The following is a 24,085-nucleotide window of genomic DNA, read 5'->3' as shown; positions in this document are numbered from 1 at the left end:
GCCTCTCCCGTTGCGGAGCACAGGCTCCGGACGCGCAGGCTCAGCGGCCATGGCTCACGGGCCCAGCCGCTCCGCGGCATGTGGGATCCTCCCAGACCGGGGCACGAACCCGCGTCCCCTGCATCGGCAGGCGGGCTCTCAACCACTGCGCCACCAGCCCTACTTTTTTAATTGAAGGATTACCATACACAAGTAATGGTACAAGTTCTTCTATATACATTTACTCACAGCAACCCTGGAGTGTAAACACCATTTTCAGGACCTCATTTTTCAGATGAGGAAACTGGTCATTGTAAAGTGGCTGAGACGGGATTTGAATCCAAGCCGTTTGGCCCTGCTGCCAATGCGCTTAAGCAGTAGGCTATCTAGTACTCCACAACTGGATAAATGGTATCTAAGGAAGGTTAATCTCAGAGTTGACTGGAAGGGGCAAAAAAAATCTTGGTGATGAGAAATCCAGTTAGGAGGCTACAGCAGTAATTCTAGGCATGTGAGAAACCACTCACATGTTTTCTTCCTGCCTCTCTGTCACTGATTTCATCCATCCCTACTAGTCCTATGCTAATTCCAGGCCTCATTGTTTTCTGCCTCCTGCCCTGCTCCCCAGCAATCCATTCTCCACTCTGCAGCCGAAGGATCTTTGTAAAAGCAAATTGGAGCACGTTGCTCCCTTGATTAAACCTTCCAGGTAAAATCCAAACTCTTCATGAGCTGGCTCTCATTTCTTTTCAGCCCCATTTCTAGGCACCTGCATAATTTCACACCGGTAAACATCAGCTGGTATTATTACCCCGTCACAACCCACTTATCACACCATTGTATTTGCTGAATGGAGAAAATCAGTGAGTGGGAATAAGAAATTAAGAGATGGATATGTGTGCTCGCTTCGGCAGCACATATACTAAAATTGGAACCCTACAGAGTAGATTAGCATGGCCCCTGCTCAAGGATGACATGTAAATTCATGAAGCATTACATATTAAAAAAAAAAAAAATGTTTGAAAATATAAGAGAATTTTAAGTAGCCTAACACAAATGCTGATCTTTATAAAGCTTTGTGGTTAAAAGGACATGAGATTTATCAATGTTGTGCAGTCTCTTCTTTCTAATCACACCTCAATAAGGCATGCAAACAAAAGACATGAAGCACGGAAGGACACATGCGCTTTATGAAGTCCTGCTTTGGGTAAGACTTTGCTTCCCCTAAAATATATTTTGGTCAATTAGTTCATATATTTTTGGTCCTATCTCTTTTGAACACACAACATTGGTTTGGGTTAATAGCCCAAAAGAGCCTTTAAATATTTCATAGCTGTTAGTCCTGATGAAAACTCAACTTGTACCAAAGTTATTTTTTATTTATGGGCTTCTGGGGGCATCCATATTGCTCCACGAAGCATGGGAAAGACAAGTTTATGCTCTGGGCCTTCTGTGAGTGCTTAGCATTTAGACAGCGGTGACAGGTAGGAGTGTGAGTGGCTTTGTGAGTTATTTGGAATGATAGCCTCCTGGTTGGAATGACATGCTGTCCTGCTTGGGGGAAAATGATTTCACACGGTATGGTCACTGGTCACTGCATTTGGAATCATTTTTCTGGAAGTGGTGATGAGCATTTAAGGGACAGATAGATTGGGAGGATAGATGGGAAAAAGAAAGGCATTTGAAATGAGGGAAAGTGCATGACCAAGGCACAGATGTGCTGTATCTAGTATATTTGGAGGAATAGCATTAGATGAGGCTGAGTGGTGTAGTGGGCCTGGATTATGAAGGATCTGGAGAGGCAGGCCTTGCCATTCTATCAAATGGAAATAAAAGGTTTTCTACGGAAGGTTTCTTTTTTTAAAATTATAGTTGATTTACAATATTATTTTAGTTTCAGGTGCATAGCATAGTGATTCAATATTTTTATAGATTATACTTCATTAAAAGTTATTATAAAATAATGGCTATCATTCCCTGTGCTGTACAATATATTTTTGTTGCTGTATATTTTATCCATAGTAGTTTGTATCTCTTAATCCCATATCCCTACCTTGCCCCTCTCCACTATGGAAGGTTTCTGAGTAGAGAAATGCCATAATAGTAATTATTTTTTTTTTTTTTTTTTTTTTTTTTTGCGGTACGCGGGCCTCCCACAGCTGTGGCCTCTCCCGCTGCGTAGCACAGGCTCCGGACGCGCAGGCTCAGCGGCCATGGCTCACGGGCCCAGCCGCGGCATGTGGGATCTTCCCGAACCGGGGCACGAACCCGTGTCCCCTAGCATCGGCAGGCAGACTCTCAACCACTGCGCCACCAGGGAAGCCCTACTTTTTTTTTTTTTTTTTTTGTGGTACGCGGGCCTCTTACTGTCGTGGCCTGTCCCGTTGCGGAGCACAGGCTCCGGACGCGCAGGCTCAGCGGCCATGGCTCATGGGCCCAGCCGCTCCGCGGCATGTGGGATCTTCCCGGCCCGGGGCACGACCCCGCGTCCCCTGCATCGGCAGGCGGGCTCTCAACCACTGCGCCACCAGCCCTACTTTTTTAATTGAAGGATTACCATACACAAGTAATGGTACAAGTTCTTCTATATACATTTACTCACAGCAACCCTGGAGTGTAAACACCATTTTCAGGACCTCATTTTTCAGATGAGGAAACTGGTCATTGTAAAGTGGCTGAGACGGGATTTGAATCCAAGCCGTTTGGCCCTGCTGCCAATGCGCTTAAGCAGTAGGCTATCTAGTACTCCACAACTGGATAAATGGTATCTAAGGAAGGTTAATCTCAGAGTTGACTGGAAGGGGCAAAAAAAATCTTGGTGATGAGAAATCCAGTTAGGAGGCTACAGCAGTAATTCTAGGCATGTGAGAAACCACTCACATGTTTTCTTCCTGCCTCTCTGTCACTGATTTCATCCATCCCTACTAGTCCTATGCTAATTCCAGGCCTCATTGTTTTCTGCCTCCTGCCCTGCTCCCCAGCAATCCATTCTCCACTCTGCAGCCGAAGGATCTTTGTAAAAGCAAATTGGAGCACGTTGCTCCCTTGATTAAACCTTCCAGGTAAAATCCAAACTCTTCATGAGCTGGCTCTCATTTCTTTTCAGCCCCATTTCTAGGCACCTGCATAATTTCACACCGGTAAACATCAGCTGGTATTATTACCCCGTCACAACCCACTTATCACACCATTGTATTTGCTGAATGGAGAAAATCAGTGAGTGGGAATAAGAAATTAAGAGATGGATATGTGTGCTCGCTTCGGCAGCACATATACTAAAATTGGAACCCTACAGAGTAGATTAGCATGGCCCCTGCTCAAGGATGACATGTAAATTCATGAAGCATTACATATTAAAAAAAAAAAAAGAGAGATGGATATGGTTAATAGGCAGATGTCTGATTTTAACATTTTCTCCCCACCTGTAGGCCTGAGGCAAAGAAACCCAGAGGAAAAAATATCTACCTTTTTATTCTGGGGCCTCTGCAACTTTTCCTTCCAGAACCTATTTAGCAAATATTTTCCCTCTTAGTGCAGCCCTTTTGGGGGGTCTGTTTCCTGGTCTCCATCCTGCGTAACTACCTTGACTCCTGGCTCTGCTGCCTGGAAGCCTGGGGCTTGGCCACGCTTACTGCAGCTCCAGCTCCAGCAAGCCAGCCCCAGATCCTCTCACCCCTCTGCTGCCTTGGGGAGGGGATTCAGATCATTTCAAGGAAAAAGGAGAGGATGATTCAAAGATGAGTAGATAGTTTCAAGATGGCTGACTCAGAGGATGACTCAGAAGAAAGCTGGAGGGTAAGGAGGGAGGACAGTAGCTGTGATGGCCTCCAGAGGGAGGCCTCTGGAAGCATCAAGGCTGGACTTCAGTCCCATTTCCTGACCTCAGGCATGACCCTCAACTGTCCCAAGTCTCAGCTTACTCTCCCTCAAGTGGGACCAATCACAGCATCTGCTGTACAGTAGTATCTTGAAGGTTAAAGGGAAAGTGACCCCCAGGCACCCAGCATGATGGCCCATCGCAGGAAGCACCCTCTAAAAGTCAGCTGTCATTGCTTTAAGTGGGAAGTGACAGCAAAAGGGTGTGGCCTAAAACAGGGAGTTTCAAACTTTTTGGCATCTGGAGGGCCCCTTAGGCTCATAAATGTTATAGAGGACTTCAAAGAGCTTTTGTTTATATGTTTGTTATATCTAGTGTTACCACATTAGAAATTAAAACTGAAATATTTAAAAATATTTATTAATTATGAAAGAACAATAATAAACCCATTGTCTGTTAACATATTTTTTTAATGGGAAATAATAAGTTTTTCCAAGACAAAAATAATTAGAAGAATGGCATTGCTTTACATTTGTGTAAATCTCCTTAATGTTAGGCTTAATAGAAGACAGCTGGATGATTCTATAGTCTGGTGCAGCACCACATTCCGGTAGCCTCTGGATAACTCCACTATACTCCTGTGAGAGAATGAGCATTAAAAAAGCAAATAACATTTGGTGCTGTTATGAAATAGTTGTGACCTCAAAGTCTGCCTGAAGGAGTTTCAGGGATCTTCCAGGGGTCCCCAGACCACACTTTGAGAACCACTAACCTAAAAGATCATTTTGAAAAAGATTTTGTTTTCGATCTGTGAATAAAGATAATGCTGTAAAATGAGATTATATATCACCTCCATCACATGGGCAAAAATTAAAGAGTCTGCCAATATCAAGTGTTTCTGAGGATGTGAAACATCAGAAGCTCTCAACCTGTGTAGCATAGCTATAAATCGGCTTGACTGTTGTATTAGGCATTACCAAACTTCTCTTCAAAGATGCTCATACTCTACCACCCAGCTATTCCACTCCTCAGGAGAATTAAGAAACAAACGATGATATCTTTATATAACAGAATACTACAATTAAATACTAAAATGAACAGTAATGGTAATAGAAGAGTATAATAGTAGTAATGTGATATATTCTTATAATAGAATGCTGCAATTAGAAATGAATTCACTAGAGCCATGTTAATATGAGTAAATCTCAAAAATGATGTTGTGCAAAAACTGAGTAAAAGACATGCGAGTCCAGAGTAACATTTATGTAAAGTCTGAAAATGTGCCAGACAAAAGTACATGTTGCTGATGGACACATACTTAGATAGTGAAAATATACCATCACGCAAATGCAGGACAATGGTCGCCCCTGAATCATGAGGACAGGCAATGAAATCAGGGAGGAGTTTGGGGAGGCTTCAAATATACCTGTAATGTTTTATTTATCTATTTAAAAAATCTGAATTTAAAAAGTTTTGTTTAAGTGTTTATTTAGCTGGGAAAGCAAATATGGCATGGAAACAAGGCCATGACAATAAAAAATGGAAACTCACTGCAAAAAGCCTATGGGCAAATGACACTCCCAACTCCTTCTGTCACACTGACTGTGAGGCCAGGGTCCACGTGGGAGCAGCTTGGTTCCAAAGGCTCATTTGTAATTGATTCTTTGGTGTTTTCCATGGGTTTTCCCATGGATACAGTTAATTAAGTTGCCTAGACTAGGTCATCTGCCTGGCCCATAGAAACCTATTAACTTCACAGCCTGCCTGACCAATAGAAAGGGATCAGCAGGGTTGAGAAAGTGTGTCCTGGGAAAGTTTGTTCTGACTTAGCCAGGAACAGATCCTCTCCTGGGCATCCTTGGCCTGACTCACCTTCTACTTCCCTTTCCAGCCAGGTTTTGAGAGAGGGGATTCTCACATTTCTGAGCCAGTCAAGCTTGGCAGGGGTAGGATCAATATCTGGCAGCACAGTATGGGGTGTGTGGTTCTGTGGGTAGATTGTCTGGGAATTTGGGGCCAAGAGATGGGCGGGGCAACCTGTCAGCCCAAATCTCTGAGTTGGAATAACTCTTGATCTTTGCTCAGCTTTAGAGTTATCGCACTGATTTTCTACTCAGACCTCTTTTACTTTCTCTTTTGCTGACAATCTGGTTGTTTCTGACCTGTTTCTCTCCTCTCTGTTCCACTGTAGAAAAAGGCCACAGTCCCACAGAGTCTCCTGGGTCCTTGACAGTGGACACTGCTACTAGTGACTCCAGAATTTCCTTATAGGCAGGGTTTAGGGTGCTGACTTGGTGGAGAAGAAGGATTTGAAGATATGTTTATGTACCATTTAAAAAAAGATGGAGGCAACGTCGGCTGTCTTATTAAATAGGGTGGGAACCGGTGGACAGATGGAAGTTGAGGCTAAGATGCCCACCGCTCCGCCCGCCCCCCCCGCAGTGTTCTTACCCAACTCAAGAGTTAATTCTCCTTCTTCCCCTCCTCCACTCTTCCCAGTGTCTGAACTAGCATTAAGCCTGGGGCTTGGGGAAAAAGGCACTGCTAAAAGTAAAAAGCAAAAGGAGAGTTAAGAATTTTAAGAATTCTCTGAGTCTCCAATATGAGTTGGTCCTGATATTCATTGAAACATAGGTCCAGTTCATTAAAGTACGTTTTAAATTTACAATTTAAATTTGTCTTAAACAATAATAATAACATATAAAAAGACACTACTCATCATTCCAACTCAAGTGCTTCCATTTTTGGACATTGCTTTCAGTCCTTATTACCTTGACATGTTTGTATGGCTATAGATTATAGGGGTACAGTAAGTCCCCTACGTACAAACGAGTTGCGTTCCGAGAGCAAGTTCGTGAGTCTAATTTGTTTGTAAGTCCAACAAAGTTAGCCTAGGTACCCGACTAACACAATAGGCTATATAGTACTGTACTGTTATAGGTTTATAATACTTTTCACGCAAATAATACATAAAAAAACCACAAAAAATAAAACATTTTAAATCTTAGAGTACAGTACCTTGAAAAGTACGGTAGTACCGGCTACATCACCACTGCTTTTACGCTTGCTTCCGGACACCCTGGACTTGAAATAAAGATTCTGTACTAGTGTACTCTATACGGTACTGTACAGTAAAGTACACAAAAGCACAACCACTTGTAGGGGATGCACGCACATGACAATGTACGCCAGACACGTGAACTAACTTACGTGATTGGATGTGCAAAGCATATTTGCATCTTTGAAAGTTCGTAACTTGAAGGTTCGTATGTAGGGGACTTACTGTATATGCTTTTTATCTTACTATTCTCACTTATTATGTACACATTTCTTTATGATCCTGCCTAGTCCTCAGGCTTTTTTTTTCTTTTGGGAGCAGCTCTGTTTTTCCAGTTTTATTGAGATATAATTGATACACAACTTTGTATAAGTTTAAGGTGTACAACATAATGATTTGATATATGTGTATATTGAGAAATGATTACCACAATAAGTCTAGTTAACATCTATCACCACACATAGTTACAATTTTTTTGTGATGAGAACTTTTCAGACCTACTCTCTTGACAACTTTCAAATACACAATACAGTATGCGTGTGCATATATATATATATATACACACATGCACACACACACACACACACACACACACACACACACACACACACACACACACACATATAGTCACCAAGTTGTACACTACATCTCCAGGACTTATCTATCTTATAACTGGAAGTTGTACCCTTGGACTCGCTTCACCCATTTTGCCAACTCCCCAATCCCTGCCTGTTCTCTGTTTCTATGAGTTTGGTTTTTTCAGATTCTACATACTTATACTTACTTTTTTAAAGCCCTGGTAATGCTCTGTTGAATGGATATTAATGGATTAGAGAAAGTGTTCTGTATTCTAACTCAGGGAGAACATCAAGACCTCATGGAGCTGATTCAAGGGTGAAAGGTTACAGCAGATGTAGTGTATTTACAGTAGTATCTAGACAGGATAAAGGCTGACTAAATGTTGGCTGTTATTATCTATAGTTATATCTTCACCCTTTTTCTTTTCAAAAGTCCCACCCATTTAATGAAAGTCTGGGCCTTTCCAGTGACACGCTGCCACCTCTTTTTCTTTTTTCCTTGTAGAGACAAAGGTACATATAGTTGATAACTCTGGATTTCAGGCTAGCAAAAAGACCTAAGTAGCTTCGCTTCCATTTTAGGAGAGCAGGTCAGTTAATATTTAAAAATTTTTATTTTATATTGGAGCATAGTTGATAAGCTCAGTTAATTTCAACTTCCTTCCTTACCAAGGAAGAGTAACTTCTGGTGGCAGAAAGTTGGGGGAAGGCCAAAGCAGGGGCTCTGGGATGAGGCAATTGGAAAAGTTTTGGGGCCACTCATACATGATACAACAAATATTTTTTTGAGCACCACTGGTGTTTTTGAACCAGTCACTGAGCAAGGCTGCTAGGCCCTGAAAATACAGGTGAAAGACATTTTCTGCTCACAAATTGCTCACCGTGTAGAGAGGAAGATGTTAAATGGGGAAAGAGTACACAGGAAGAATGAACATCCTGAGTGCTTAGGGAGGAGCCTCATGCACACCAGACTGATGCTCAAACTGAGCTGGGTAGGGTTCCTCCTGGGAATTAGTCTATTGAGGCCATTACATTACATTAGAAAAGGCAAGAGCCAGATCATGAAGGACGTTTTGTGCTGTGATAGGAGGGTTCCCCAAAAACCCCTCCCCCATCAGGCAAGGTAAGAAGTTATAAGGTACAGAAGGGACAGAAGAAACAGGTGATGAAGTTTTACCTTTTTTCCTCCCTGACATTTTCCTTTCCTCTATTGCCCTACAGATTTATCCTGCAATATCACAAGGGTTATAGTTGAGAAGGTGGAGGGGAGAGGAGAGACAGGAGAGAGAAGTCCCAAATAATGGCAGTGGAGAGGAAAGGAAGTATCAGAGCCACCTGGCTGGTGCAGTCATTTGCATTTAATAGATGTACCTGATTGAGGCATCTGAAACCCAGAGACTGTCCTAGAAAATAAACTTACCATGTTATGCAGTGATTCATCAGCCCCAAACTTCATCTCCTAGTTAGTTATGAGTTTGTAGAACTTGAATAAATGCCAGGCAAATTTTTCTGAGTTGGATTCTTCATTTAGTAAGTTTATTTTGGAATATTTTTTTCCTATGACTAAGTTAAAAGTTAGGTTCACACACTAAAAGGTGAAGAGTATTGATATTTGAGGTAAATAAAGCAGTCATCCTGATAGCTACTAATCGCAAACCAACCTTTCTCTCAATAATGAGGCAATTAAACAAATTGAGGTGGTGTTTTTACTTGAGATATATGAATAAATGACTGTAGATTTAGCAGAATACGTATTGACATATCAACTTTTTGTAAGGTTTTTCAAAAAAACTTTTTAAACTTTTTAAGCCTCTGTGAAGTTAAAAAATACATAAAATGTTAAAAAATATTGGGCTTTGTTTAAATATTTTTGTTTCTGCTATATGAGTCTAAGGCTAACAAAGTGATGCCTAGGATACTATTTAAGCATCTGAAGGAACGTGTTGATTCCTTTCCTTTAACAATAATTTTTGAGCAGTCATTTCAGTGAATTTAGAAGTTATGTGAAAACCTTTTAGTGGAACAGCTATGATTTAGGAGTGTTAAAGTTTTCAACTCTAAGAATAAATTGTATAATGTTTCAAATCTATCATGGTCTTGAATATCCTAGATATCATGGTAGTTTAGTGCTGGAGCAAGAAATAGTTATTAAAATGGACTGGAAAAGTCTAGTGGGAGATCGTTCAAAGGCCTCAAAGTAAAGAAACTTGAAGAGGAAAACAGCACGAACAGTGATTTCATCAAGAAGAGGTGTAAAAATTAAACAGATGGGGGACATTGCAGGAAAAAAAATGTTATAACAAATCTACCGTTTTCCTTCCAAATAATTTCCCCAAATAATCAAACCTGTAAAAGTTACATCACATGCAATTAGTAATGTTTTATTGTATTTCTTTTAGTTTCTTCCCTCTCATATCTCTGCCTGTGGCCATATAGGCAGAAATTAGAAGATATGTGCTGCTCAAAACCAGTGAGGGGAGAGGATGTACAGACCCAATAAGCAGTTACCATCATTCAGGCTTATGTTCAGCTGCGTGGAAGAAAGCCCTGGCTTCTTTGGCTTAGACAAGGATGCATGTGATGAGGAATCTGGGTGGGGCAGCCCAGAGCAGGTGCTGGTGCCTGAGGAAGTCACTGAGGACCTGGGTTCCTTCCTATGTTCCATGGTCGCCTTGCCTCCACCACGAGCATTGTGTTCATGCTCCAGGCAAGATAAAGGGGCAGGGTGAGACCTGCGGGATTGTACCGTGCACGGTCCACCCTGTGAGTTTTGCTCTCATTTGCAATCAACCAGCACTGATTTCCATGGCCACCTCTAACCATAAGGAAATCTGGAAGAGGGGAGGATTTTTGACTGGCTACTTTGCCATCCCAAATAGAATTGAGTTCTCTTGATAAGGAAGAAGGGGAGAATGCTTTCATTCTTGATCTTTAAAGTATTTAGTTTCTCCCATTTGCCATTAAATGGAAGTTAGGGTTAATCTATTTCTCTTATTATCTTTCATCTCCTGCTGTACCTCATAGTAGACATTCAACAAACGTTAGTTGATTGATAGATTGATTGACTCATCAGAAGTTTTCAAGCATACTTCATGTCAATATACTAGGGACTTATAGTTGCAATTTCAGACATTCATACACATGAAATAGAGAACAACCTAACTGACATAAAGGGTATATTATCTCCATTTGTGTTTTGTTTTCTACTTATTTATAATGTTAATGTACTTGCTGAACTGGACTTGGTTCCAAACATGTTTTCATCAAATTACTTCGTTAAATATGACCAGAGGGCAGAAAAGCATAATGGGGGCATCAGACACTTGGATTCTCATTGCATCATGGTTTGTGGGATTATTGCACAGTCTTTCTGTTTCTCAGTTTCTCTCTATAAAATACAGGCTGTAGCAATGGCTGTCCAGTATAAGTATTGGGAAGGTGAGAGGCTACATAAGACACTGAAGAGCATGCACGGGCTCGGAAATCAGATCACCTGGATTCCTTTTCCAAATCTGTCATTTACTAGCTGTGTAACCAGTTTCCCTATCTGTAAAGTGGGATGATGGAGGTACAAACGACAGAGGGCTGATGTGGAGATTAAGTGGGTCAATATATGCAAAGTGTTTAGAAAGAACTTGGCACATAGTAAACACTCAAAAAAATTAGCTACAATTATACAGTGTTTCTAACTGTTTATTTGGATGTAAAATAGGATCAGCCTAGAAGTATGAGCTTGTTTTTCTCCCATGCATGTTTTCATGAGTGCTTCCATAATCACTCCCTCCCCTTTCTTCCCTCCTCCCTTCTCCCCCCACCCCTCAACTCCCTCTCCTATATTTTGCCTGTGTCTGCTTTGAAATCTTTGGGGCCAGAGGGGACAAAGGGAGCTGCTAAGATGTCTTCGGAGGCTGGGAGAAGCAGCCCTGTGGACTGATTGCCATAAACCAGTGTGATGAGCTCTTGAGCTGGGTGCCAATCAAAGTAAAGCAATGGGACCTGTCGGGAGAGATGTTGATTTCAGCTGTCACATATGTCCCTTTTTGGACTCTCCCCAAGACTCTTGACCCTACTCTGCATTGGTTTGAAATGGATTTTATTAGGCTTTCATTAGTCCTCATATCTATTTTTTTCTCTTGGTATCTGGTATCTAAGCTACATGAGAGCCAGTGCCACATACTTGGCCAGTGTTCTGCCCAGACTTCTCCTGCATGTTCAGCCCTCTCTCTGCTGTACCAAATCTAGAGAGTGAGGTCAGGGGTTTGGAGGCCCAACTCAGCTGGTTAATCAACAAAGCAATGAGGCTATTTTGTGTTCTTCCCCTTCTTCAATTTCCTCATGAACCAGAATTATAAATAGGATGCTCTGTGACCTTGGGGTCAAAAAGGGAATAATCAGGCAAATGAATTTCAATTATAATAACTATTATGAGCATAACATATTAATAATGAATATCAAGGATTCAGCTCAAAGACAATAAAGGCAAAGTCTCCGTGAGTCTTTTCTCTCTCCCTTTTCCCATTTACTTTAGAACTTATCTCTGGGTAGAGTGATATAATAGGATTTTTAAAAGTGAGTAAAAATTTTCACCCCCAAAAATAACTTGCTAATTTTTATCCTGAATAATTCCTTGACTGATGAAGCCCCATTTAAACTGTTTGCAAACACAAAAGGAACAATAATCCACACTAATAAACAAATCTGAGAAGGTGTATAAAACTCTTTTATTTGCCTAATTGGAGAAATTTCTGGAGAGGGATTTTCAAAGGAAAACAGTTATAGCATTTGTGTCTAAATATATCTTCTTGCTTTTGTTATACTTCAACCTGAGTGTTTTAAAAATTCTTGTGGGGCTTCCCTCGTGGCGCAGTGGTTGAGAGTCTGCCTGCCGATGCAGGGGACGCGGGTTCGTGCCCCGGTCCGGGAAGATCCCACATGCCGCGGAGCGGCTGGGCCCGTGAGCCATGGCCGCTGAGCCTGCGCGTCCGGAGCCTGTGCTCCGCAACGGGAGAGGCCACAACACAATAGTGAGAGTCCCGCGTACCAAAAAAAAAAAAAAAGAAAAAAAAAATTATTGTGTAGAGTTGATTCCCCGTTGTTAAGGATACTGTTTTTCAGAATAAATTAAAAAAATTTTTTAATTTATACAACCCTGAGCTTCCACATTTCTTGTTGAGAGTAATTTTCTCTCTGAATTTGAAGGGAATGATGTCTTGTCAGCATATTTGATATTGAGGGTGTGGGTTTCATTTTACTTCAGCAAAGCATTGAGTTCACACTTTCTCTCATCTTCCTGGGTAGAGAGAAATGTAAACAGTGACAAAGTGAGCTCTTCACAACTCTTTCCCTGATTTTTCTTTGTGATGTCACCTTCTACAGAGTTCAAATACATGGGATCTTAAGAAGAAATAATCTCATTCGACAGTAAGCAATAGCTATTATGAAAAGGACTAGTAAATATTTTGTAAAATACCAAATTATCAGATAATTTAAATCTGCTAGATGGTGCCCCTCCTCCCCCCATTTTGATTATTAGGTACAAAGTTGTTAACCTTCATCCCTGTGATTCCAGAAATACCTTTATGATAATACTTACTATATCTGAATTTAGGGCATTTTTCATTTAAGCAAGACTTCTCAACCCATTATTACTAATTCTTCATTGTGGAGACTGTTCTGTGCATTATAGGACATGGAGTAGCATCCCTGGTCTCTATCCACTGGACACCGGTAACATCACTCCTCCAGTGTGGCAACTAAAAACGTGTCCAGACACGGACAGATGTCCCCTGGGGAGCAGTATCTCCCTCAGTTAAGAACCATGGGTTTACAGCAGTATTTGAACTGAGAATACAGAGACAGTTTCTCTACAAAGTGTAAAATTACTAGAGGATGTTAAGAATTAGAAACTCCCTGTTCTGACATGGACCACAGGCATAGAAATTTACACATGCCTTGTGTGTAATGAAAGAGGGAATCAGAAAGTTAAAGTTCCTGTAGTGCTTGGATCAGTCTGCCTAATTGATTCTGATGAGATAAATATTAGCGAGGGGAAGGCACAGAATAGCTAATCAACAGCTTCACCTTGACCAGTCCATTTTGCTTGCTAGCTAGCAATATAGTAAAAAATATTTCTCAGGAGATTTGTAATTTCTAACATAAGACATATACTTACTATAAAAGGAAATTTTGTGTATGGTTGCCGTTGAAATCAGTGATTATTCAAGTCCATTAAAATTAAAAATGTAAAGAGTTTTATTTTCTTTCTCCCAATCTCTGTCTTTTTCATTATTGTTTGTTATATTATTTTATTACACAGCTTACATGTGTTCCTTATAGGGAAAGTAAAAAATTGGAGTTAAGCCAAAGGGGGAAATATCCCAAATCCCATTACCTAGATATAACTGCTATTAACATTTTGATGTGTATTCTCCAAAGATATGTTTATAGAGCAACAGCTTCTTTTTTCAAAACAGCTTCTTTTTTGTCTTTGAATACCACTCTAGTATTTACTTTGCATCTATTGCTGCATCATGGTAATGCTGTCTTGGTCTTTATAGGATTTTCTTCTGTAGACTCAGTGGTCTTCTGATTTATGGATATTGTTACAAAATCCCATTGAGGTAGAAGGAACAAGTATTATTATCTCTTATTTATGGAGTATTAAAAGGTAAAGAGGGTTTAAGTGGATTACTTCATGCTCTAGAGTTTATCAGGGGAAAATGTTTAAATAAGATCCCAGGTTTTCTGCTTCCTAATTCAATGTGCTTTCCATTAGTCTGATTTAGTTATTTTAAATATAGATTTATACTAAAACTTTCTTTACAGAAACTTGAGGTGCTTTAGAGATAACTTTTAACTCAAGTAATGCCTAAAACCCTTAGGGAAGTTGTAATCATGAAGGGAGACAATGGAGGAAAAGTGTAGGTGAAATGAAAAGAGATAAATCAGAATTAGTGCTTGCAAACTTTGCCCTCCCCTCCCTCAAGTTGGAGTGCTATTTAAATTTGCTGAGCTCTGTGGCTGCTAATGAATAAATGTGTGCATCATAATTCTCTGAGCTAGAGCAGAAAGGTAAATAACTTAAAGGCCTACAAGGCACAGACAAGAACTGTAAGTCAAGGGAAAGGGCTGGGTGTGTGTCAGGGAGTGGTGGGGACTTTGGCAAACAACAGTGGGCATGCTCCATCCAAGGGGGCTTCCACTCCTCAACTCTAGTGGAAAGAGAGCACCAGTGGTGCCAGGTCTTCTGATGTTACTGAGAAAGCAAACATTGGATTATTATGTAAAATATTCTCATCAAACAAACAAGCCATGCTAGTATGTTAGCAAATGAAGTGTGCCTTGCAGGTCTCAGTCTACTCTTGGCATTTTTGAGGTTTGGTTTCCATATATTTTCAGATTTAGAGTTCCACCAAGAATAACAATTGGATTTGGTGAGTGAACATTCTCCTCTCACTTGCATATATTCTTCAAGAGGGACCTTGATGGTGGCTCTATTTCTTCCTCTTTGCACAATGCTCCCCAACCTTATTTCTGTAAAAGGCATTTTCTCTCTTTAGGGTCACTAGATGGTCTACCCGCCATCCACATCATGACTTCCATGTAGGTGTGGCTCTCATAGGACAGGTGCTCATGGCACAGGCTGGGAGGCAGCAGGCTTCTGTTAGTGGTTCTGAGAGCTTCACTCAGGTCTAAGAAAATTGCCTTGCAGTGTCTACTCTTGGTATGGTAACTCTTATCTGGCACTCTCTTCGTGGTCTGTGATTTCTCCAAGTATAAATGATCTGTCCCTGCAGGAAACCAGAAGGTGATTTTCTATTCACCACCACCAACCGTTGTTTTTACCTAAAATATATATTTATGAACTGATCTGTTGTTTCCTTCAACTATAATAACCCCTTTTCCTTAGAAAGGAGTGGCATAGTCATTTCTGTCAGAGAGTGTTCAGATTAGAGACACTCAAATATTTTCTGCTCTGGAGCTTGTCTAAGTTTTCTGTCATGAGAAAAACATTTCTTCCCTGAGGAACTGAGTTCTGAAAGTTCAGGAGCCCAGTAGCAACGTGATTTATTTTCCATTTATTTCCTCCAGTTCTCTATAAAACACATGTAAAAATGATACAAACCCAATCCCAAGTTATATATAAAACTTTGAGAGTATGTGGAACCTAGAAAAATGGTACAGATGAACCGGTTTGCAGGGCAGAAATAGAGACACAGATGTGGAGAACAAACGTATGGACACCAAGCGGGGAAAGTGGTGGTGGTGGGGTGGTGGTGGGATGAATTGGGAGATTGGGATTGACATAGATACACTAATATGTATAAAATGAATAACTAATAAGAACCTGCTGTATAAAAAAAAATAAAATTATAAAATTCAAAAAAAATTTGAGAGGATATTGTGCTGTGTAAATAGTATATCAATGCCTATATGTGATGCTAAATGGATGCAAAATTCTTCAAAGTACTTTGGGAAAATAGGAACAAAAAATGTTCCGATTTAACACAGAATCATGTTATTAAGACTTTGGCCAGGAGAGGGCAGCATTGCCTATATAAATCCCAGAATGAAGACTAAATCTGAAGCTCGCAGATACATCATGAGCTTCTTCCACCTTTCCGTTTCAAACGCAAGGGCTAATAATAGAAGCAGCGTTATTTACGTTTAAAAATTTGCAGTTTTTTCAATAAAACATCTTTATCTCAGCCATTAGGATGAGGCTGTTGTCATCTAGCGATGGCACCTATCTTATGTTTCATTTTTTCTCTTTTCTTTTCCAGCATGTCTCATTCACATTCTCCTCTCAGTTTCTGTAGTTTGATGATTTATTTTTAAAAAATTCACCCGACTCTTTTATTATCCTGGTCACATTAGTTAACCCCGGGGGGGGTGCTCTGTCTCTCTATCTATAAAACTCCCAGGCAGTTTAGTGCATAAAACGTTGCCCAAGCTGTGGGCAGGTATTGGTTCTGCCACTTAGAGACTTGCTTTTCCCCGTTGGCGAACAGAAGGTAATAACAGCATGGATGCATAAGATAGAGAGTGCTCAATAAACACTGAAGGAACCACGGTGGATTTTTTGTTTTTAATTGAATGGATTGCTAACATTTAAAAATCTGGAGAGATCATGCAAAATTTCTCACTGATCCAGTTTCGTTCACACATATTACTGGCCTGGCTTCTGTGGGAACTCGGGTTGATGTCCTTCCCTTGGTCCTTCCATTCTCCCACTGCCTGCCTATTCATTATCTTCTGATGATACTGAAAACTGTACCACGGCCAGCAAGAACAGCTGAAGGAAAGGAAAATGTATTTTCCCCCCAGGTTGCAGAAAATGATTTTGCTTAGTCCTAACAGCTCTGCTGAGTCTTTTATCTGAGCAATCTGAAGCCCTTAGCGCTGCAATTTAATCTGATTTGTTTCTTTTGTCAGATTTCATTTTGAGGTGGAAGCCTTTGAGAGACTAGGAAAGGGCATTTCCTATGGGAAATTTGGCTTCGTTCATTCCTAGGTGGCAGGTTGGGGGGTCAGGACTGTCAAACAGGGAGGACATCTGGGGGCCTTATGGTAGAACAAAAGTCCCTAGGGACAGACTGAGGACAGTTACACTGTGACATCCTTTCTCCTTTATCCCTCCACCCCTATGTGTTAGGGTTTTCTTATTTTTAGTTTTAATCTTGGGAAAAAAAGAATTTGTGATCTATAAAATAAGGTTTAAACGGTTATTTCCTCGCAGCAGGAGGCTGGGGTGAAGCTTTGCCCTCCCCAGGAGCCCATGGGGAATTTAGTCATCCTCTCCTCTGACTTCTAGAACTGTGCTAAGTTACTAAAGGGAACCACCGCTCATTTATTCAACCCTTTGCCCTTAAACGTTCGGAGACTAATGCGCTTGTTGGAACTGCTCTCAGGGTGGCAGCAGATACTCAGAATGGTGTTTCCACTTAACATTGCATTTCAGCTCATTGAAAAACATAGCACATCGAAAGGCTGCTGTGAGAACAGTTTTCAGACTATAAATCGGGGCTGGAGGAGATGCTTAATTAAATCAGCCCTGAGGTTACAGGAAGGAAAAGCAAACCTCTCCCTCCCAGAGTTGACCCGGTTCAAGTAACGTGGCAGCTAGAGAACTTGGAAATGTGTTAGTAGGACTAACGTCAATATACTCAAATGAGGCACTTCTCTGTCCAGCTGACAAGCAAGAAATCACATGTGGAGACAGATGACGGCTTTGATCTTCCAACTTAATTCTGTGGGCAAGAGACACATGAAGATGGCCAGAGAGGCTGAATTGCTGTGTTTCAGATTACAGTGCCAAGGAAAGACTTTTTAAAAAGAACTTATTTCTACAGAATGCTGTTTTTCACCAGCAGGCACTTGGGAAGCCTCGAGTTGATCCTGTATGGAGACTCAGTGTTTGAAAGTGTAAATCATTAACTAAAACCTACCAGTTCATGAATGAGGAAACCTGGTCAGAGTGTGGGATCCTAGACCACGGAGTCTGCCACAAAGGAAAGCCCGTCCACACAGAAGGGACAATGAGCATATCGTTAGAAGGGCTGGGGTACCGAGTGTGTCACCAACTCAGCAGGGCTCATGCAGGAAGGCCCGCACACCCAGTGGGTCCCTGCCTTCTCACTGAAGTCTCTCTGAGGTTCATGGGCTACGTGATCACTGTTCATGCAGCATCTCTCAATGGCCTCCTCTCTCCACATCTCCCCAAATTTAAAGACAGGATCACATGACTAAAAGAAAAAGAGCAGGACATAAACGTGAAATCACAGCACTTGGTTTTAGCCAGAAGACAAGAAGGCTGAAGACGTAACTAATTCAGTCCAGCAGATCAGTGTAGGTTACCGTGGTACATCCCGGTCTAGAGCACACGGGCTCAGGTGATACATGTCACGTGGGGAGGAAGAAAGTTTTCCTCAACCCTTGTAGCGGCCCTGGCTGGGTCCGAAAATTAAACTGATGCAAAGACAGATGGACAGGAGAAAACCACACACATTTATTTAATATGAGTTTTATGTGGCATGGGAGCCTCTATAAGGAAATGAGGACCTGAAAAAATGGTTAAAACTGAGTGTTTTTATGCCAGGTTGGATGAGGAGCGGAGAGCTGTGGAGGGATATGGTGGGGCAAAGAGTACGAGCTGAATGTAGTAATTGGGGGACTTAGCCAGGCCTGTTGGGTGGGATTCTTTCCATCTTGGGAGATAAGGATGCTCCTTTCCTCCCTCCAGGTAGAGGGAGGACACCTCTCACATGAGGCTGTAACCTGCTTCAGCAGAGACAGGCAAGGGAAGGAGGCCAGAGAGTCCTTCCTGCACCTACTGTTTCCTCAGACTCCGTCAGCTTAAAATACTCAATGCACCAAGGCGCCGGTTTGGGGGTAGGGTGTCCGAAACTCCATCAGTCCTGATGTGAAACAAAGGAGTCAGTGCCTTGGAATCGTTGCCATCCCCCCTCACATCTATTGTCACATATTGATTACACTTGTTTTTCATTCATAATTTTCCATGACTCATTATTGCCCATGATACATCCACATCAACCCTGTTAGCCCCTTTGGATCTATTTGTTAGCTGATCAATTCTTGTAAGGACTTTAGGTTAAGTTCATAGTCAGAGGAGGAGGGAAGGAGAGCTTTGGGGGGAGGCGTTTATTCGCATCTCCTATGTCTGAGTACATAGATGAAAACCACTCCCCTTCCCTACTTTTTGTATCTGACCCCTTCCTCTCTGGGACCTTCTTGTTTTCTTCCTGTTTTCCTCTCCCTTGAAAATTACAAAAAAAAAAACCACAAAAAAAACAACAACAACAAAAAAGAAAATTACAAAGACAGCCTGAACTACCCTCAAAGTTTGTGACAGAGGTCAAGTGTCTGCCTTACTCCAAGCGGCTCCCCCTTGTCCCCGTGCCATCTCCAGTGAATGGGGAAGAAATGCACAGCGGAGGGATCGGAAGCGGGGAAACGAGGACAGCTGAGTGGAAAGGTGTATGTGAGACCTGCTGAGCAGGGGAGCTGCTGAGGGCAGGGAGTTGGGTCTGAGGCTGAGGTGACGAGCTGTTTGACTCGGGCCGTCCCTCAGCTGTAAACTCAGGGGCCCCCGGCTGCACGCGCTCGAAGGCTGGCCCTGGGCTTCCATGAGTCCATGAACCAGGACGTGACAGTTTGCCATTTCAAAATCCTGTAGCACACTCTTAAAGCTCATTTATTAAAAAAGAAACCTTCCTGTGATCTATATATTTATACCCCATTACCAATGCAGGTATATATGAATAACTTATTATAACCAATCAAAAAAAAAAAAAAAAAGGAAAAAGCACCCAAAGGCAGAATGATGAAGTAGGTGATGAGGCTCACTCTGCTAAGTGAGTAATTTGTTTATTCCCTCTGTACTTGGGGTTGCCACTAAATCTGGACTGGAGAAACCAGTAAATATTTTTAATGTGACGAGAAAATCAAAGCATTCTGTGCATTGCACACTGTTGTTACTACAAGTTTTATTTCTTTTTTTACGATTAGTCTAACCTCTTGGGCCTGATCTCCTCTGAGAGCCGTGTGAAATCCTGAGATGGGTGAGGGGCCAGCTGGAGCTACCTCCGTGTGCCGGGCCATCTGGTAGTCATTCTCACCACACAACGGCTGGGGCCTTTCTGATGTGGTGCACAGAGCTGATTTGTGACAAGATTCCAGAATATTTATTTTTATTCTATTTCCTTCATTTATTTTATCGTGTTACCACATCTATCTTCGGCTAATCATGTAGATGGGTTCAAAACCTGTTTAGACCCATACCCATTTTTCAACCAGCTAATACCATTTGCATTGTACATCTTGATCCATACACTAGCTAGTTGATTTTCTTCTCTCCAGTGCAGTAAATGAAGGAAACGCGCGCGCGCACACACACACACACACACACACACACACAAAAAAAAACCATCTTCCCATCCTTGTGAAAACCTAATAAAAATAATAGCAAAGAGAGGCAGGGTTTATTCAATTTGGTTTAGACCTAGGCAACATTAATTTCCTTGTCTCAAGACAGCCCATGTCTCGGAGGGTTGAATGAAACTCAGCAAAGGCAGACGTAGAGCTGGCGAGGTTCACTTGGTGACTCCTTCCAGCTGACGCAGAGAGAGTTAAACTTGAAAAAAAAATTGAAATGCAATCCTGGCTCATATTACCCATTAGCTGGGTATATTGACCAAACTTATAGTCAGATAATGCAAACAATAACAAAGTTATTGATTGAGGAGATGTCAGGCAAATAGGTACTTATCATGATGCTGCTGATAAGCTCGGGGTCTCCCTCGTGTGGCAGCGGCAGAGGTCTATTGATTCTGCAGTTGGTCATTTGTGGCTTCCAGCCGACACAGGCTGATTGTATAGGCAGGAGCTAGACTTCCCTAGCGTAACAAGGGAACATTTCAATCACCTAAAAGAATGCCACCAAACTCTGGCTGTGGGGAAAGGTGGGGTTGACGCTACATCAAAAAGAGGAGCCTGTGAACAAAGCCTGTCGATGCTACTCGGGCACAGAACGCTGCAGGGCTGTCTCCTTCTTAGGGCGTGCTTCTTTCCATGTGACTGGAGGAGTCACACAAGAGCAGGGCCTTAAGCAGCTGGCATTAGTGCTGAGCTCTGAGCTGACCAGTAGGGGTGCCGAAGACAGATGAGACCCACAGACCCTCCCCACTGAAAACCAAATGTATCACCTCCACAGCACATCTGCTCCCCAACCTGGGCCTTCCAGTTGGCAGGGAAATCTGGCCAGACGTATTATTATTGCTTCTCCCAGCATGTGATCAGCCTGAGGCATTCATGGTTGATTGTCTAAATTTTAGATGTGAACCACCAAAACGCCATCTCTCTTAGCACTTTTAGTATTAGACGATTACATGGCCATGGAGGAGATGTAATAATACTCATTATTTTTTGGATGGCCTGTAAGAAAAGGATGCTTGATGTCTGCCAAACAGAACTGGTGATTGTTTTGACACTTGAGCGTGTGAGGGAGAGAGGGAAGCTGGTGTGGGAGTGTGGTGTAGAGGATGGAGGAGTAGGGGGTTACTGTATTTATTGTCTTACCTTCCCATAGGTAATTCTGTAGGTGATTTGGCTGGCTTCATAAGTGAGGGAACAAAACACTTTGTATTCATCGCTATTGTCAGTTCTTTCTCATGCAGAATGACACAAAAGGGTATGGGATATTTACACAAAGGTTATGCTCTAGGAAGGAAGAGGAATTCCATTCATTCATTCATTCATTCATTCAACAGATATCTGAGGGTCTATCATGTGCCAGGCTCTGTGCACAGAGCTGTGTAGAGCAGGTGGGCAAGGCAGCCGGCTCCTGTCTCTATGCTGGTTTCCATCTGATGAAGGGTAGGGTGGGTTCGAGGCAGGTAGTACACAAACACGTTTGCTTTTAAAGATTTAGGTTGTTTCCAGTTTTCCAGCTCCTGTAGATAAGCAGTGGGCCTCTCTAGGAGGCCTGGAATTATTTCATGGGACAACTGCTGTCAGTTTTAAAGGCACCACTTTCTCATTTGAGTTGTCCGGCATTACAGATGTTGCTTTTGAGACTTCTCTTTGGGAGTTATCATTCAGAGCTTACTTTTAATATCCTCAGTCCTTAGAGGGTGAATCTAATTTGACTTTTAGAAATACTCAAGTATCATGTGGCCTTACATCTGGTGAACGTGATGAGGATGGATCATCACCATCTTCTTTGGCTGTTCTTAAAAGTGTGTGACTATAAAGTAATGTGACTGATTTGGGGGAGGGGGGAAGGCTTCTACGAGCACTTTAAAAGCAATGCAGAGGAGGGCTTCTAAAGTGTTCTGAACAATGGCAGCATCTTTGTCATAGGGAAGAAGGACAGAGGAGAGTCTGTTGGCTATGACATCAGAGCGTTCTTGGGTCTCATCACTGCGCCTTCCCTTCATTGCTGTGTAATGTGAAGCCAGTTCCTTAGTCCCTCTAAGCCTCAAGTTGATAATTTACAAAACAAAGCAATTTTACCCACCACACGGAGTTATTATGAGAATGAAATTAACTAAAATAACTAGCAGTTGTTATTATCAATGATACAGGAAGCGCTTCCCACAAGGAATAAGTTGAAAGAGCTAACTCCTTTTTTTGGAACCGTGACTGCTAAACCGTTTATAAAAAGGTATCAGTTGCATGTTTAGGACAGTGGGGTACCATGCTGGATATTATCTGTTTGCTGCCCAGGTCCACTCGCCACCCTTCCCCAGCCTGCTCTGCGCCGGTGTGGACTGCATGGGGGAGGCCCTGATTCCTTGGCTTCTGGATGGATTCAGACAAGGGTGGCACTGACAGGTGATCAGAAGGTAGGAGAGCTGAGTAGTTGGGGTATTTATTCATCCTGCTTGCTTTTCAAGGGGGTGCGGTCCTCACCTGGAGGCCATAGCTCTCAGGTCCTAGCCCCTCTCTGCAGTTCCGCGCCCCCTTACCCCCACCTAGGGCTGGATCCCTGGCTCATCTGGTTACCACGTGGTTAGCCTTCTAGTGATCTATTGCCCTAAGGTTGAGATTAAAATGGTTTGATTGTGTTAATTGTATCTGGAAAGAGAATAGATTTTTATAAATTTTGAGCTATGCAAAAAGCAGAATTTAACAGAGACCCTGAGAGAGGGCTTTAGAAATGCTTGACACTCAGAGTTTGCTTTCTAGGCAAACCGTCAGACTTTGCTTTTTCCTCTGTCCTGTAATATTACACGTCTTCATGTTAAGTGCTAGCATTGTCAGAGGAGCACTCAGAATAAGTAATGCTACTCAGCGAGTCACAAATGGAATCCATGTCAGCCAGTGTCGTGAAATGGATCTATAACTGGCTTTTTGTCCCTCAATTTGAGATGATCTAATTCAATTTCTATGATTTATGGCTTGAGAGAAGACACTTTCTGTCCCCCTCCCGAATTTTATTGTTTCTCTCTTACTTCCAAATTTCCTGAGATCTGAAGGAAATTCTTTTCTGAAGGCAAACTGGAGCCTATTGCCACTGCCTAGCATTAATTATAATCACTTTGTTTTACTACTGCTCCTAACACAAGAGATCTGAAGTATCACTGAAACTAATCTACGTCTTTGGTATTGAGATGCGATTTCTTCTGTAGGAAAACCAATGATTTTTTTTCGACAATGGCGGTGCAAATCACGAGGATGTTGTGAAAGTGATGGGCTGGTCTGATTGCCGACATGAACTGCTAATTTAAAGATGATGGACTGGGCCTCCCTGGTGGAGCAGTGGTTGAGAATCCGCCTGCCAATGCAGGGGACACTGGTTTGAGCCCTGGTCTAGGAAGATTCCACATGCCACGGAGCAACTAAGCCCGTGCGCCACAACTACTGAGCCTGCACTCTAGAGCCCGTGCTCCGTAACAAGAAAAGCCACCACAATGAGAAGCCCGCGCACCCCAACGAAGAGTAGCCCCTACTCGCCGCAACTAGAGAAAGCCCGCGTGCAGTAACGAAGACCCAATGCAGCCAAAAATAAATAAATAAATAAAGTAAATAAATAAAAAAAAAAAAGATGATGGACATAGTGCTCAAGTAGCCACCGTAGCGGAAAATGTCCAGCCTAGATCCCTCTGCCAGGTTGGCACAGCATCCCTTTCT

The 24,085-nt window shown here is 42.1% G+C and overlaps 1 protein-coding gene and 2 non-coding genes across 3 annotated transcripts in view; all 3 read left to right on the top strand.

Moving 5' to 3' along the window:
• LOC114487363 (transcription initiation factor TFIID subunit 4-like) overlaps window positions 1-24,085 on the top strand; it is a 314,300-nt gene that overhangs the window by 38,887 nt on the left and 251,328 nt on the right. The gene's annotated exons all lie outside the window — the stretch shown is intronic.
• Window positions 878-984, top strand: LOC112065132 (U6 spliceosomal RNA). The gene has a single exon (XR_002891859.1). It is a non-coding gene; the product is annotated as a U6 spliceosomal RNA (small nuclear RNA).
• Window positions 3,231-3,337, top strand: LOC112065133 (U6 spliceosomal RNA). Its single transcript, XR_002891860.1, has one exon. It is a non-coding gene; the product is annotated as a U6 spliceosomal RNA (small nuclear RNA).

The sequence above is a fragment of the Physeter macrocephalus genome, chromosome 2 (assembly GCF_002837175.3).
Source record: "Physeter macrocephalus isolate SW-GA chromosome 2, ASM283717v5, whole genome shotgun sequence".
NCBI classification, from domain to species: Eukaryota; Metazoa; Chordata; class Mammalia; order Artiodactyla; family Physeteridae; genus Physeter; species Physeter macrocephalus.
The sequence above is the reverse complement of the archived record's forward strand: the minus strand, read 5'-3'. Positions and strand labels throughout refer to the sequence as shown.